The 15,096-nt window shown below is 37.5% G+C and overlaps 1 protein-coding gene across 2 annotated transcripts in view; it reads right to left on the minus strand.

The window, feature by feature from the left end:
* The window catches only part of NDUFAF2 (NADH:ubiquinone oxidoreductase complex assembly factor 2), a 166,661-nt gene that overhangs the window by 93,289 nt on the left and 58,276 nt on the right, over positions 1 to 15,096 (minus strand). The gene's annotated exons all lie outside the window — the stretch shown is intronic.

The following is a 15,096-nucleotide window of genomic DNA, read 5'->3' on the forward strand; positions in this document are numbered from 1 at the left end:
CCTGTAATGACAGTTCTTCAGCTTCTGGTAACTAAGATGTGGTCTTCTGAAAGGAAGTGAATGGATACATTTAAAAGGTCTGGGGCTTATCACACAAGTAAGAACAAGCATGTTTTTCTATATATTTCATCTGTAGCTTTTCTTCAAGTGAATTACAAACTCCTTTCTGTATAAACACAGTATCTTCTGCTTATCACAGACACTCAATATTCCATGCCAGGCAAGTAGGAAGCTGGCTGGAACAAGGATGTTTAGGGTGCATGTTACTCATATCTCCAAATTTTAACAATATAATTTTAAAATAAGCTAGAACTGAAAGGAAATTTGGGAGATCATACTAGAATCATCATCAAGCCGTTTCTTAAAGCTCTTAAAACCAAGGAATATAAACTTATTTCATCATTATTCATTCAAAGACCTTACGCATTAGGTTAAAAAAGTGTCTTCATAAAACGTCATCAAACTATACAGAGGTGATCATTGACAACAGTGTGAATTAACTAAATGCCACTTAAACATAAACTTGGATCAAGGTCACACAATTTCTCAGTACAGAACATGGAATTTAAATTCTGGTCTGCATGACTTCAAAGCCTGTGCATATACCATTTCCTATCACCCTTTAATGTCAACAAATGTACAACCAAAATAGTTAAACTACTCTATAAAACTAAATGTTAAGTTTGGGTACACTCAACACTTCTTGTCAAGAGCACAGTTAGCGCTGATAGAGGATAAATCAGTTTAGTTCAGTCGCTCAGTCGTGTCCGACTGTTTGTGACCCAATGAACCGCAGCACGCCAGGTCTCCCTGTCCATCACCAATTCCCGGAGTCCACCCAAACCCATGTCCATTGAGTCGGTGATGCCATCCAACCATCTCATCCTCTGTCGTCCCCTTCTCCTGCCCTCCCATGTTTTATTTCTCAAATAACTTTTTAGTACTTGATGAGATCCTAAATTACATGGACTAAAAACAACTTTTTCCCTAGAAGTGATTTTTTTTTCTTTTAATCTTTCTTAATAAAGGAAACTCTTTCTAACAAGGAAAAGTGGGTTTATAAAAAATAACTATGTCCTCTTGTGACCTATTTATATTATTTTTAATAAAGGGCTACTTGAATATATTGACTCAAATAGTATATAATTAGAGGATGTAATACCATAGGGATAAACTTGATCTTTAAAATTGCCAGATTAATATCCTTTCTAAATATATTACAAAGAATACAAAATTCTGATATAAATCTAAAATGCTTAATTTTGTAGATTAGTATGAATAGGCTTTTAAAATATACCTTGGCTTCCACAGAGCTGAAGGAGGGCATAAAATTGCACCTCATCTTTTGCTTTTCTCTTTGAATATGAATGGATAGTATCAGGGTTCCCTTACTTTCTTGTTTCATTTCTGGAAACAGCCATCCATTACATCCCTTTCTCCAGGCATCTCACATACTCTGTGGCTTTCAAACACCAAATTTGATGATTGTTCTTTTGTTGTGGTGGAGATTTAGTCGCTAAGTTGTGTCTTACTTTTGCAACCCCATGGGCTGTAGCCCACCAGGCTCCTCTGTCCATGGAAAGCCTGGCATGCTGCAGGCCATGGGGCTGCAAAGAGTCAGACACAACGGAGCAACTGAACTGAACTGAACTGGCTTTCACATAGAGATGGTAGGGATGGATAGTTTCACTTGCATGTTATGTCAAAAGCAACTTTGACATGCAACTGACAAAGCCTGAAAAAGCAGATCCGATTGTGAATGTTCTTCTGCCACCACTCCTCTCCCAAATCACCCATCTTAATCCACTCTAGTCAGACTTTGACGTCCTTACAGTCTCAAAGATGATATTTTGCACTGCCTCATTGCTTCTAGCAAAAGAATGAGAAACATCTAAATCACAAAGAAGAATGAGGAATGATACTTCTCCACTACAATGTCTTCAAGGAAAAAACACAAAGGTTACAGGAAGAACTCTTATTCAGGTGTTAGGGTTAACATCAACTTTTCTGACATTGAGAGATAAGGTGATTAGACCAGGTATAATGGCTTGAAGAGGGCTGCCTTGGGAGACAGTTTTGGTAACATTAACTTCTCAATGCAAATTATTAAACATTTCCATTACCCTTACCCTTAGGAAAATTCATTTATCCAACAAGAATCTTAAGCTTATAACTCCAATGCCTCATTCTTCACTTCATACAAAAACAAAACCTGTCCATGCCTTTGAAATAGTTCAAGGTACCCTATCATATTAAATAGCATCCACATTTTTAACTCAGTCTCCTTTCCAAAAAGTTTAATCTGAGTAAGCACTAACCCTGGGATACAAAAATAATTTGACAACTGAGTTATTCTGTAAGAAATGATATGAATATTTATCTGTTTGTTTTTTTAACTTAAAATGGATAAACAAACAAACATATCTCCTCAGTTGAAAGTCATCCAAACATAATCTCCAAACTCTCCAAATCATAAAGGGAGAAAAAAAAAAAAAATCCAAGGGAATGAATTCTCAAAGTTAGCTCCAGAACATATCAGGAGTTTAAAAATATATTAGAACTGGCTAGATCTTTTTCAGATACACACTTAAATTTGTGATATGAAAGAGAAATGAATTCATGGGTCAATAATAAGAATGCCATTTTAAAAGGAAGAATATGAAAATAAACAAGTTTATCTTGTTTTTTGCACTTCATGTTTAATAAATCACTTTGAAAATAAACTTTCTTTGTTCTTTTATTCCATCCTCCATGAAATGAGAACTATAAAATCACTGATAAACGGCTCGAAAGACTTTCCCTTCACCATAGTGACAGTACACACCGTTACGTAAACGCCACTTAAGCTGACCCTAGGCAAACACGGCACCACCAGACACTCCATTTTACTCCTTTTACTTTTCCTGTCCTTAATACTTCAGAGGAAACCCAACTGGGATGAGATAGTATTCTGGGAATAGTTGGGTCGATCCTTTTTTAGGCTGTGGGCTCTGTGGCAGGTTATAATCCTAGCTGACAAAGATAAGGTTCTCATCATGGTTTAAACAACATGAAACATCAGAGAGAAAAATGCGGTTGTTACAGCACTGAGGTTCACAGGAAGTTCGCACCTAGTGCAAAGCACGGTTGGTTCAGAAATTACTGAGGTCAACCCTCATCTCAAAAGCTTATGGCAATGTTTCACTTTGCAGGTCCCTACAAATAACCAATATGACCTTGACACCAGTTAAACTGAAAAACATATGCTGAATAAAAGATTTTTTTTTTTTAAACTGCAAGTATTGTGGTGCTGGAGAAGACTCTTATTTCATTAAATTTTGAGTAAGATTTTTTTTAATTTACTTTAATTGGAGGCTAATTACTTTACAATAGTGTAGTGGTTTTTGCCATACATTCACATGAATCAGCCATCGGTGTACATGTGTTCCCCATCCTGAACCCCTGTCCCACCTCTCTCCCTATCCCATCCCTCTGGATCATCCCAGTGCACCAGCCCTGAGCACCCTGTCTCATGCATCAAACCTGGACTAGCAATCTGTTTCACATATGATAATATACATGTTTCAAAGTTATTCTCTCAGATCATCCCATCCTCACCTTCTCCCACAGAGTGCAAAAGACTGTTCAATACATCTGTGTTTCTTTTGCTGTCTTGCATATAGGGTTATTGTTGCCATCTTTCTAAATTCCATATATATGTGTTAGTATACTGTATTGGTGTTTTTCTTTCTGACTTACTTCACTCTGTATAATAGGCTCCAGTTTCATCCAACTCACTAGAACTGATTCAAATGTATTCTTTTTAATGGCTGAATAATATCCCATTGGAGAAGGCAATGGCAACCCACTCCAGTACTCTTGCCTGGAAAATCCCATGGATGGAGGAGCCTGGTAGGCTGCAGTCCATCATGTTGCTAAGAGTTGGATACGACTGAACGACTTCCCTTTCACTTTTCACTTTCATGCATTGAGGAAGGAAATGGCAACCCACTCCAGTGTTCTTGCCTAGAGAATCCCAGGGACTGGGGAGCCTGGTGGGCTGCCGTCTATAGGGTCGCACAGAGTCAGACACGACTGAAGCGACTTAGCAGCAGCAGCAGCAATATCCCATTGTATAAATGCACCACAGCTTTCTTCCATTTGTCTGCTGATGGACATCTAGGTTGCTTCCATGTCCTGGCTATTATAAACAGTGCTGCGATGAACACTGGAGTATGCGTGATCTCTTTCAATTCTGGTTTCCTAGGTGTGTATGCCCAGCAGTGGGATTGCTGAGTCACATGGCAGTTCTATTTCCAGTTTTTTAAGGAATCTCCACACTGTTCTCCATAGTGGCTGTACTAGTTTGCATTCCCACCAACAGTGTAAGAGGCTTCCCTTTTCACCACACCCTCTCCAGAGTTTATTGTTGGTAGACTTGGATAGCAGCCATTCTGATTGCATGAGATGGTACCTCATTGTGGTTTTAATTGGCATTTCTCTGATAATGAGTAATGTTGAGCATCTTTTCATGTGTTTGTTAGCCATCTGTATGTCTTCACTGGAGAACTGTCTGTTTAGTTCTTTGGCCCATTTTTTTGATTGGGTTGTTTATTTTTCTGGAATTGAGCTGCAGGAGTTGCTTGTATATTTTTGAGATTAATTCTTTGTCAGTTGCTTCATTTGCTATTATTTTTTTCCATCTGAAGGCTGTCTTTTCACCTCACTTATAGTTTCCTTCGTTGTGCAAAAGCTTTTAAGTTTAATTAGGTCCCATTTGTTTATTTTTGCTTTTATTTCCATTACTCTGGGAGGTGGGTTATAGAGGATACTGCTGTGATTTATGTCAGAGAATGTTTTGCCTATGTTTTCCTCTAGGAGTTTTATAGTTTCTGGTCTTACATTTAGATCTTTAATCCATTTTGAGTTTATTTTTGTGTATGGTGTTAGAAAGTGTTCTAGTTTCATTCTTTTACAAGTGGTTGACCAGTTTTCCCAGCACCACTTGTTAAAGAAATTGTCTTTTCTCCATTGTATATTCTTGCCTCCTTTGTCAAAGATAAGGTGTCCATAGATGTGTGGATTTATCTCTGGGCTTTCTATTTTGTTCCATTGATCTATATTTCTGTCTTTGTGCCAGTACCATACTGTCTGGTATGGTACAGTAGCGTTGCAATATAGCCTGAAGTCAGGCAGGTTGATTCTTCCAGTTCCATTCTTCTTTCTCAAGATTGCTTTGGCTATTTGAGGTTTTTTGTATTTCCATACAAATTGTGAGATTATTTGTTCTAGTTCTGTGAAAAATACTGTTGGTAGCTTGATAGGGATTGCATTGAATCTATAGATTGCTTTGGGTAGTATACTCATTTTCACTATATTGATTCTTCCAATCCATGAACATGGTGTATTTTTCCATCTATTTGTGTCCTCTTTGATATCTTTTATCAGTGTTTTATAGTTTTCTATATATAGGTCTTTTGTTTCTTTAGGTGGAGAAGACTCTTGAGAGTCCCTTGGACTGCAGGATCAAACCAGTCAATCCTAAAGGAAATCAAGCCTAAATACTCATTGGAAGGACTGATGCTGAAGTTGAAGCTCCAATCTTTTGGCCATCTGATGTGAAGAGCCGACTCACGGGAAAAGACCCTGATGCTGGGAAAAACTGAAGGCAAGGGAATTGCGGGGGACTTCCATGGTGGTTCAGACTGTAAAGAACGCCTGCAGTGCAGGAAACGCTGGTTCAATCCTGGATTCAGGAAGATCCCCTGGAGAAGGGAATTGCTACCCACTCCAGTACTCTTGGAGAAGGCAATGGCACCCCACTCCAGTACACTTGCCTGGAAAATCCCATGGACAGAGGAGCTGGTGGGCTGCAGTCCATGGGGTTGCTAAGAGTCAGACACGACTGAGCAACTTCACTTTCACTTTTCACCTTCATGCGTTGGAGAAGGAAATGGAAACCCACTCCAGTGTTCTTGCCTGGAGAATCCCAGGGACGGGGAGCCTGGTGGGCTGCCGTCTATGGGGTCACACAGAGTCGGACATGACTGAAATGACTTAGCAGCAGCAGCAGCAGCCAGTACTCTTGTTTGAGAATCCCATGGACAGAGGAGCCTGGCAGGCTACAGTCCATAGGATCGCAAAGAGTCAGACACAACTGAGCAACTTTCACTTTTGGGTTCGTATCCCATCCTTGGCTTCCCTTATAGCTCTGATGGTAGAGAATCTATCTTCGATGAAAGAGACCTAGGTTTGACCCCTGGGTGGGGAAGATCCCCTGGGGAAGAGAATGGCAACTCACTCCATGGGAGTGAGTTCTTGCTGGAGAATCCCATGGACAGAGGAGCCTGGCGGGCTACAGTCCATGGGGTCACAAAGAATCAGACACAACTGAGCAACTAACATTTTCACACTCTCAAGAGAAGGGGGGTGACAGAGGATGAGATGGTTGGATGTCATCACTAACTCATGGAAATGAGTTTGAGCAAACTCTGGGAGACAGTGAAGGACAGGGAAGCCTGGTGTGCTGCAGTCCATGGTGTCACAAAGAGTTGGAATCGACTTAGTGACTGAGCAACAACAAGGCAATTGGTTAAGAGCACAGTCGTGGGAGCCAGACCATGTGGCTCTGTAATTTGCTAGGTTATATAATTTAGTATTACTTAAATTCCCTGTGCCCACTTTTCAGTTCAGTTCAGTCGCTCAGTTGTGTCCGACTCTTTGCGACCCCATGAATCGCAGCGCACCAGCCTGTCCATCACCAACTCCCGGAGTTCACCCAGACTCATGTCCATCGAGTCGGTGATGCCATCCAGCCATCTCATCCTCTGTCATCCCCTTCTCCTCCTGCCCCCAATCCCTCCCAGCATTAGAGTCTTTTCCAATGAGTCAACTCTTCACATGAGGTGGCCAAAGTATAAAATAGGAAAAATAAGATAAAATACAGTAACAGGATAATTTAGTGCCTGTATATAAAGCACTAAGAATAGTACTTGGCACTTAGTATTAGATGTATTAGCTATTATTGTTATTATAAATTATTCTGTTGGCTGATTATAGTTTAAAAATCATACTACAAACCAAATAAAGAGTTTTTTATACTGAACTTATTTTGCTGTTGAAGGGGAGTAGTAGGCAAGGGGAAATTCTGACATACTGCAGTTCAAATTTGCCTGGAGCCCTGCAGAGTCTAGTGACTTCAGGATCAAAGAAGCATTTCAGAAAAGTTGGTAGGAAGATAAAGGTAAGGTGGCCAAGATGGAGAAGGAAGACCCTGAGCTCACTTCCTCTAAACAAACATATCAAAATTGCAACTATTTACAGAGCAATGACTTATGAGAACAACCTGAAAACTAGCAGAAAAGACTGTCAACAACTAAATACATAAAGAAGGAACCACAAAGAAACAGGAAGGAGGGGTAGAGATATGGGAGTACACTCCCACACACTTTGGTAGGCAACATACAAATGGGAGAATTATCACAAATGTAGAGGTTCTCCTCAAGGGGCAAAGGGTCTGAGCCCATATTGGACTCCCTTGCCTGGGGGTCTTGCATTAGGAAGATGAGCCCCCAAACATCTGGCTTTGAAGGCCAATGGGGCTTGTGTACAGGAGAGCTGGAAAGCTGCAGGAAGCACAGACTCCACTCTTGAAGGGATTATGCAAACTTTCACATGCTCTGAGTCCTGGACTTTTGTTTGGTTGGAGATTTTTAAAATTATTGATTCAGTTTCGTTACTGATACTTGGTCAGTTCATATTTTCTTTCTGGTTCAGTCTTGGAATAGTATATGTTTCTAAAAATTTATCCACTTATAAATTGTCTATTTTATTATGCATAATTATTCACAGTAATCTGTTATGATTCTCTGTATTTCTGTGGTATTATCTGAAACTTCCTGCCTTTTATTTCAATTTTATTGATTTGGACCCTCTCTCTTTTATTAATGAATCTGACTAAAGGTTTATCAGATTTGTGTATCTTGTCAAAGAGCCAGCTTTTAGTTTCACTGATCTTTTGTATTGTTTTATTTCATTTATTTCTGCTTGGATCTTTATGTTTTATTTCCTTTTACTGACTTTGGTTTTTGTTTGCTATTCTTTATCTAGTGGCTTTAGGTGTAAAGTTAGGTTATTTAAGATTTTTCTCATTTCCTGAGGTAAGCTTGTATTGTATAAACTTCCCTCTTAGAACTGCTTTTGCTGTGTCCCATAGGTTTTAGATCATTGTGTTTTTGCTTTCCTTCATCTCTAGATACTTTTTTATGTTTCCTTCGATTTCTTCAGTGATCCATCAGTTGTTTAGTAGCATATTGTTTAGTCTCCACATGTTTGTGTTTTTTTTCAGTTGATTTCCAGGGACATAGTGTTGTGGTTGGAAAAGATACCTGATATGATTTCAGTCTTAAATTTACTGAGTTTTGTTTTGTGGACTAGCTTGTTCATTTCTCAGTGTGCGCATCTGGAAAAAAAACATGTATATTCAGCTTCTTTTGGATGAAATGTTCTCTATATATCTATTAAGTCTATCTGAGCTAATGTGTCATTTAAAGCCAATATTTCCATATTGATTTTCTTTCTGGATAACCTATTGATGTAAACAGGGTGTTAAAATCTCCTACTATTACTATGAGACTGGCTCAAGGTTTATCAATTTATCTTTTCAAAGAAACAACTTTTCCCTTCCTCCCTTTATATTTGTCACTTTCTCTATATTATTTAATCTTTGTTTTATGTATTAAATGGTCCTATGTTAGTGCATATGTACTTACAATTATTATATCTTATTGGATTGATCCCTTACAATTATTATATATTATTGAATTTGGAAAGGCCTTTCTATAAATGATAAATAACTCAGAAACTTTTAAGAAAAGTGCTATATATTTTTCTTTCTAAAAAAACTTCTAGGGAGCAAAAAAAAAAAAGTACTATTAAACAAAGTCAAAAGACCAAGGAAAAAACTGGATGTTTAACCAACTGAAAACTGAATGTAGTTATTTCAACGGGTTGAGGAAGGACTATGGTAAACTTCTCATGTTTGCATTACTTTTTTTTTATTACTTTCATAATTAGAAAAAAAAGGTAAAAATATAAGAACAAAACACTGACATCCAAAGTACAAACTGCTGCTGCTAAGTCACTTCAGTCATGCCCGACTCTGTGCGATCCCACAGACGGCAGCCCACCAGGCTCCGCCTTCCCCGGGATTCTCCAGGCAAGTACACTGGAGTGGGTTGCCATTTCCTTCTCCAATGCATGAAAGTGAAAAGTGAAAGTGAAGTTGCTCAGTCGTGTCTGACTCTTTGTGACCCCATGGACTGCAGCCCACCAGGCTCCTCCATCCATGGGATTTTCCAGGCAAGAGTACTGGAGTGGGTTGCCATTGCCTTCTCCCAAAGTACAAACAACTTGTAACAATTCCTGCAGATGGACACTACTTAATTTGGAGAATTATTTCTTACTTAGGTTAACACATCCTTCTCTAAAAGACTATCTACAGAGAAAATATATCCTTCTATATATAAATTGCTTTTGGTAGGGTTACATTGGATTTACTACCAACATTGAGGTCCCAAAGATGATTATTTCCATTGAATACACAGAATTGGGATGGGGTACACAGAAAAAATGATCAAATATAAGAAAGAAAGGTTATATACTATACATAAGTCCTATTTGCTGAGTGCTCATCTCTGCACATACACATAGCTGGCAACTTCCTTTTATTAGTTCATCCTTCTAGAAATTATTTTCGTGCACACAAAAGTCAACATAAAAGTCAACACATATATTAATATATATATATACATAAGTTATACATCTTCCCCAATGGCTCAGACAGTAAAGAATCTGCCTGAAATGTAGGAGACTCAGGTTCAATCCCTGGGTTGGGAAGATCCCCTGGAGAAGGAAATGGCAACCCACTCGAGTATTCTTGCCTGGAGAATTCCATGGACAGAGCCTGGTGGGCTAGAGTCCATGGGGTCACAAAGAGTCGGACTCGAACTGAGCGACTAACACACACGCATGTGCGCGCATGCACACACGTATATTATACATATATACATATATACACATAGATAATTTTACCCCTTTTGCTTTTCCACAAAAAAATAGCTAACTCTACAAAATTTCTGCAATTTTCCATTTTATTAAGTAATATCTATTGGAATTTTTTATACAAAATATTAGTACACAAAGCATGCCCTCGTTATTTTTTACAGCTGCATCCACTGCATATATATACTATCATTTATGGTACTGGCTTGCTAATGATAAGCACTTGAGTTAAAGAGGAATTTAAATTACAATCATAGAATGATTCCTTTATCAAAGACCAACAAATTTCAAGGACTTCCCACGTAGCTCAGTGGTAAAAGAATCCACCTGCCAATGCAGGAGCTGTAAGAGATGTAGGTCTGATCCCTGGATAGGGAAGATCCCCTGGAAGAGGAAATGGCAACCCATTCCAGCATTCTAGATGGGATAATCTCATAGACAGAGGAGCCTAGAGGACTACAGTCCAAAGGGTCGTAAAGAGTCAGACATGACAGAGCTCGAAGGCATGCACAACAACAAATTTTGAACAAAAGGTAAAAATCTTATATGGTTAATATAGTACCATCAAGGTTACTGGGCTCATTGGGGTATTAGAGTAACAGTAGTAAGTCCAAAAGTACAAATATATTTCTAAAAATATATTCCAGCATATTAGTTATAAATCTACTTGCTCATATCTAGATTTTTAATTTGAGATTATTATGGATAATTTTACCCATATGATCCAGTCACAAGATATGTCAGAGAAACTGTCAGAGTTTAAGAAGGATACCACAGAGATTTTTATTTTGATCTATGGAATGTGAAAACATCATTGAAAAGCAGAAAGAAGATAATTACCAAGTGGCCCTTAAAACCATCTCTTTCCTCTAGAAAACATAATGAACAAACATCTAAAAAGATACCCTCTACTAACTAAAATCAGTGATCCTTTTCTTATTAGTAGAAGATAACTTGAGTGTCCATCCACAGATTTATATATAAAGATTTAACCATTACAAGAGATGTTTATATTTACCTGGTTGGATAAACTAAATTTTGCTTATAATTCATAATTTATTAGTTTATGTAGCTAAAAGCATATACATTTAAGTATTTGCCAATTTTTAAAATCGGCATTCTTTGTTTTTTCTAGTACTGATCCATTTCCTGTAGTGAATTAAATTAGTATTTCTTAAACTTACAGTCTCTATAAGAAGGGTGAGAATTCAATATACAAAGACTAGGAATTCCTGTATGTTAAAATTCATGGGAAAAAAACCCAAAACCTGAGACAGGTTAAAACAACCTACAAGCACCCAGAAGAGTCATTAGTGCCTCTACTAGCAGTCTTTCAACTACTGGGTAAAAAACACTCAAAGGGACAATTTAAAAGTACTCGTAATCAAAGAGAAACAAAAAAATGATACTAGCAAATGGAGAATAAATTTAAACTGAGACACAAGAATATTATTTACTGACCTTTTTTTCATTTCTTAGAAATTCAGGCTATAAGCCAATCCTTTAAGAGTAAAAATTAAAAATTTTTATATATCCGCTTGTATGTTATTTTGGAATATCAGTTCTTCATAAAATACCATGACTTTAAATTACATATTTTAGTCTTTTTACTAAAATGTTAATCTTTATAAGTGATCTGTACTTTGGATGAAGTTTTGATAGTTAAGCAATCATTTATTTTCAGTTGTGCTCTATAATGTTAGAGCAAAATTGTGACAATCTGAATATTCTCTGGAAAATTCAGATTGACAGCTCTTTAGAAATTTCATTTACTTTAAAATTCACTTCAGATCTTATCTTTCATATGAATGGGATCTAAAAGTGGTAGTAACAGCTAGCATACCTTTGCTAACTATAGAAACCTGTGCCTGGTAATTATCTCCAACCTTTTCCATATAGAATATCCTTATGATTATTTATACTCTTGTCTTCCTCGAATATGCAAATCTAATTTAAAACTAACAGGTTTATTCATGAAGAATACATTTGGGAACCTTAAAAAATAAGTGTCCACACACTTATGTGATAACTATTTGGGGGACATTGAATCATGTGCATACTGTGGATGAGTATAACATGGTTTCACCCTTAAGGACCTCACAGTACAGCACATAAGACAAACATGTAAAAGTAAGTAGTAAAACACATGTTCTTAGGAGAATGGTTAGGAACACTGTCTTGGTCTCCTAGGGTTGCCATAACAAAATACCACAAACTGGGTAGTTTAAAACAAGAGAAATGGAACTTCCCTGGTGGTCCAGTACTTAAGAATCCACCTATCAATGCAGGGGATTCAGGTTCGATCTCTGCTCCGGAAACTAAGATCTCACATGCCACAAGGGCAACTAAGTCCGTGTGCTGCAACGAAGATTCCACGTGCTGCAGTTAACACTCAATGCAGCCAAAAGTAAATCAATACACATTAAAAACGTAGAAATCTATTCTCTCAGAGTTCTGTAGGCTAGAAGTCCAAAATCAAGGTGCAGGCAGAGTCAGGCTCCCTCTGGAGACGCTAGGGAAGATGTCATCATTGCCTCTTCTAGTGGTACTGGCATTCCATGACATTTCTGGGCTTGTAGCTGCATCACTCCAGTCTCTGCCTCCATCTTCACAAGACATTCTTCTCTCTGTGCTCTCTTCTCTTCTTGTAAGACTCTAGTCATTGGATTTAGGGCTCACTCTAGTCGGACCCTACGTCAACAAATTACATATGCAAAGACCTTATTTTGGGCAGATAAGAACTTCTGGGGGATACTATTCAACCCATTACATTAACTGTGTATGAGGAAAAAAAGGAAAACAAAAAAAGACTTATCAGACTGTGTAAACTTCAGGTTAAAGTGTTTTACAATTTGCTCTTGGTTGAGGCCAGGGAAAGAGGACAGTTTCACAACTACTTAAACTTTTTTAACATGTTCAGTTGGTGGTGGTGGTGGTTTAGTCACTGAGTTGTGTCCAACTCTTGTGACCCCATGGGCTGTAGACAGCCAGGCTCCTCTGTCCATGGGATTTCCCAGGCAAGAATACTGGAGTGGGTTGCCATTTCCTTCACAGGAAAGGAATCCTTCTTGACCCAGTGATTGAACCTGTGTTTCCTACACTGTAATCGGTCTTCTGAATTGCAGGCAGATTCTTTACAATTGAGCCACCAGTTGTTGTTCAGTCGCCAAGTGTATCTGACTCTTTGCAACTCCATGGACTGCAGCACGCCAGGCTTCACTATCTCCCAGAGTTTGCTCAAACTCATGTCCTTTGAGTCAGTGATGCCATCCAACCATCTCATCCTCTGTCACTCTCTTCTCCTCCTGCCCTCAATCCTTCTAAGCATCAGGGTATTTTCCAAATGGGTCATGGTGGAGTTCTCACAAAACATGAATCACTGGAGAAGGGAATGGCAAACCACTTCAGTATCCTTGCCTCGAGAACCCCATGAACATTATGAAAATGAGCCACCAGGGGGTTGTGCAAAGCTTCATTTCAACAATGGATCTGAGATGATTTAATACAGTATCCTCAAAGTCCAAAAGAGTTATTGTATTTTGATCTATATCAATGACCCTTCAAAATTTCATCCTATAGTATGAAAAATGACAAAATAAAGTAGAGATGACACTTCTATCTGTTGTTACCTGTAGCACCATGTATTTCATAGAATTAAGGGCAAGGTTGTTTTTCTCTTTGATGAGCCATAAGTAAGATGCTGTTTGATTTTTATTGAACGTAATTATTCATACTTGCCAGAAAGAATAGAAATATAGTCATAATCACTGAAACAAAAGAACCAGCTATCCCATCTCTTGAGGAATTCTTAGGCCTATGAAAAGTCCCCCAAACCACAATTAGGTCATAATCATTCAAAAAAGAGGAAAAACCCAGCAACAACTCTAACATTGTTTTCAAGAGTCATATTTCTTAATTGATGCTTTTATTCTGGCTGTAGCTTTCTTTTTTTTTCATGTTTGTTAGATGTTTGACAATTAACATCTAAGTTAATTGGCAAAACAGAGGTTAAATATAATTATTTCTTTACTTGTACTGTTTACTAAAAAGTATTTCTGTGGTAAAAAAATGACAAAATTATTCATGCACATTCAGTTTGAAACTTGGGCTTAATTACTGTTTTCTAGGAGGTAAATATATTTCTTTGAATTTTGGGATTAAAAAAAGGTTTATGTCACAACAACATTCATGATTTCTAGCTCTTTTTGAGAACTATTATCTATTTGTTTTGCGTGCCTTATAAAATGCCTGATAGATGTTATACCCCTTCAAAAACATGATACTTTAGAAAATGAATTCTATAGTACACTTGCTACAAATATGGTCTCTTCCCACCCCCCTTTTCAACAGTAGCTTAAATAATGCAAGTACAAATGCCACTTCTTTAAATATCTGATGGGTCCTCAGCACTCTGGCATGTGCTAGCTTTGTCCCCAAGCTTTTTTTTTTTTTTTTTTGGCCTGTCAGCTGTGAGAAACAGTTTTCTACCAATTACTGTCACAATATGAATAAATTCAAAACTGAAAATATAAGCACTGAATATTTTCAGTAAATTTATCCCAAAACTATATTAAAATAGGGATTTAGCATGTAAACAAGGAATTTAGCAAGTAATAAGAAGCATCACATTGTACTTTGTCTTCTATAAATAAAAATACAATAGAAGAAGATAAAGGGAAATGCACTCAAGCACAGAAGAGAAATGGGCAAATGACAGCAAGCGTATAAAATGAAAAGAAAGTTACAGCCAGAATAAAAGCATCAATTAAGAAATATGACTCCCGAAAATGTTAGAGTTGTTGCTGGGTTTTTCCTCTTTTTTGAATGATTATGACTTAATAATAAGTAATTTTTAAAAGATTTATATAGTATTTCTCTCTTTGTCCAACACTGGTTTCCTTAGTATGTGCCTTTAAACATTAGGCCAGCAGATGGTTGCTAACATGATTGTGGTTCAAAAGGTGTTAAAAAACGTGCTATAAAAACTACTAACATTCTTAGGTTATTACTGTTAATAAAACCTCAAATAAACAAGATAGAGTTGGCTCTTACTCT

The sequence above is a fragment of the Bos indicus x Bos taurus genome, chromosome 20 (genome assembly GCF_003369695.1).
Source record: "Bos indicus x Bos taurus breed Angus x Brahman F1 hybrid chromosome 20, Bos_hybrid_MaternalHap_v2.0, whole genome shotgun sequence".
NCBI classification, from domain to species: domain Eukaryota; kingdom Metazoa; phylum Chordata; class Mammalia; order Artiodactyla; family Bovidae; genus Bos; species Bos indicus x Bos taurus.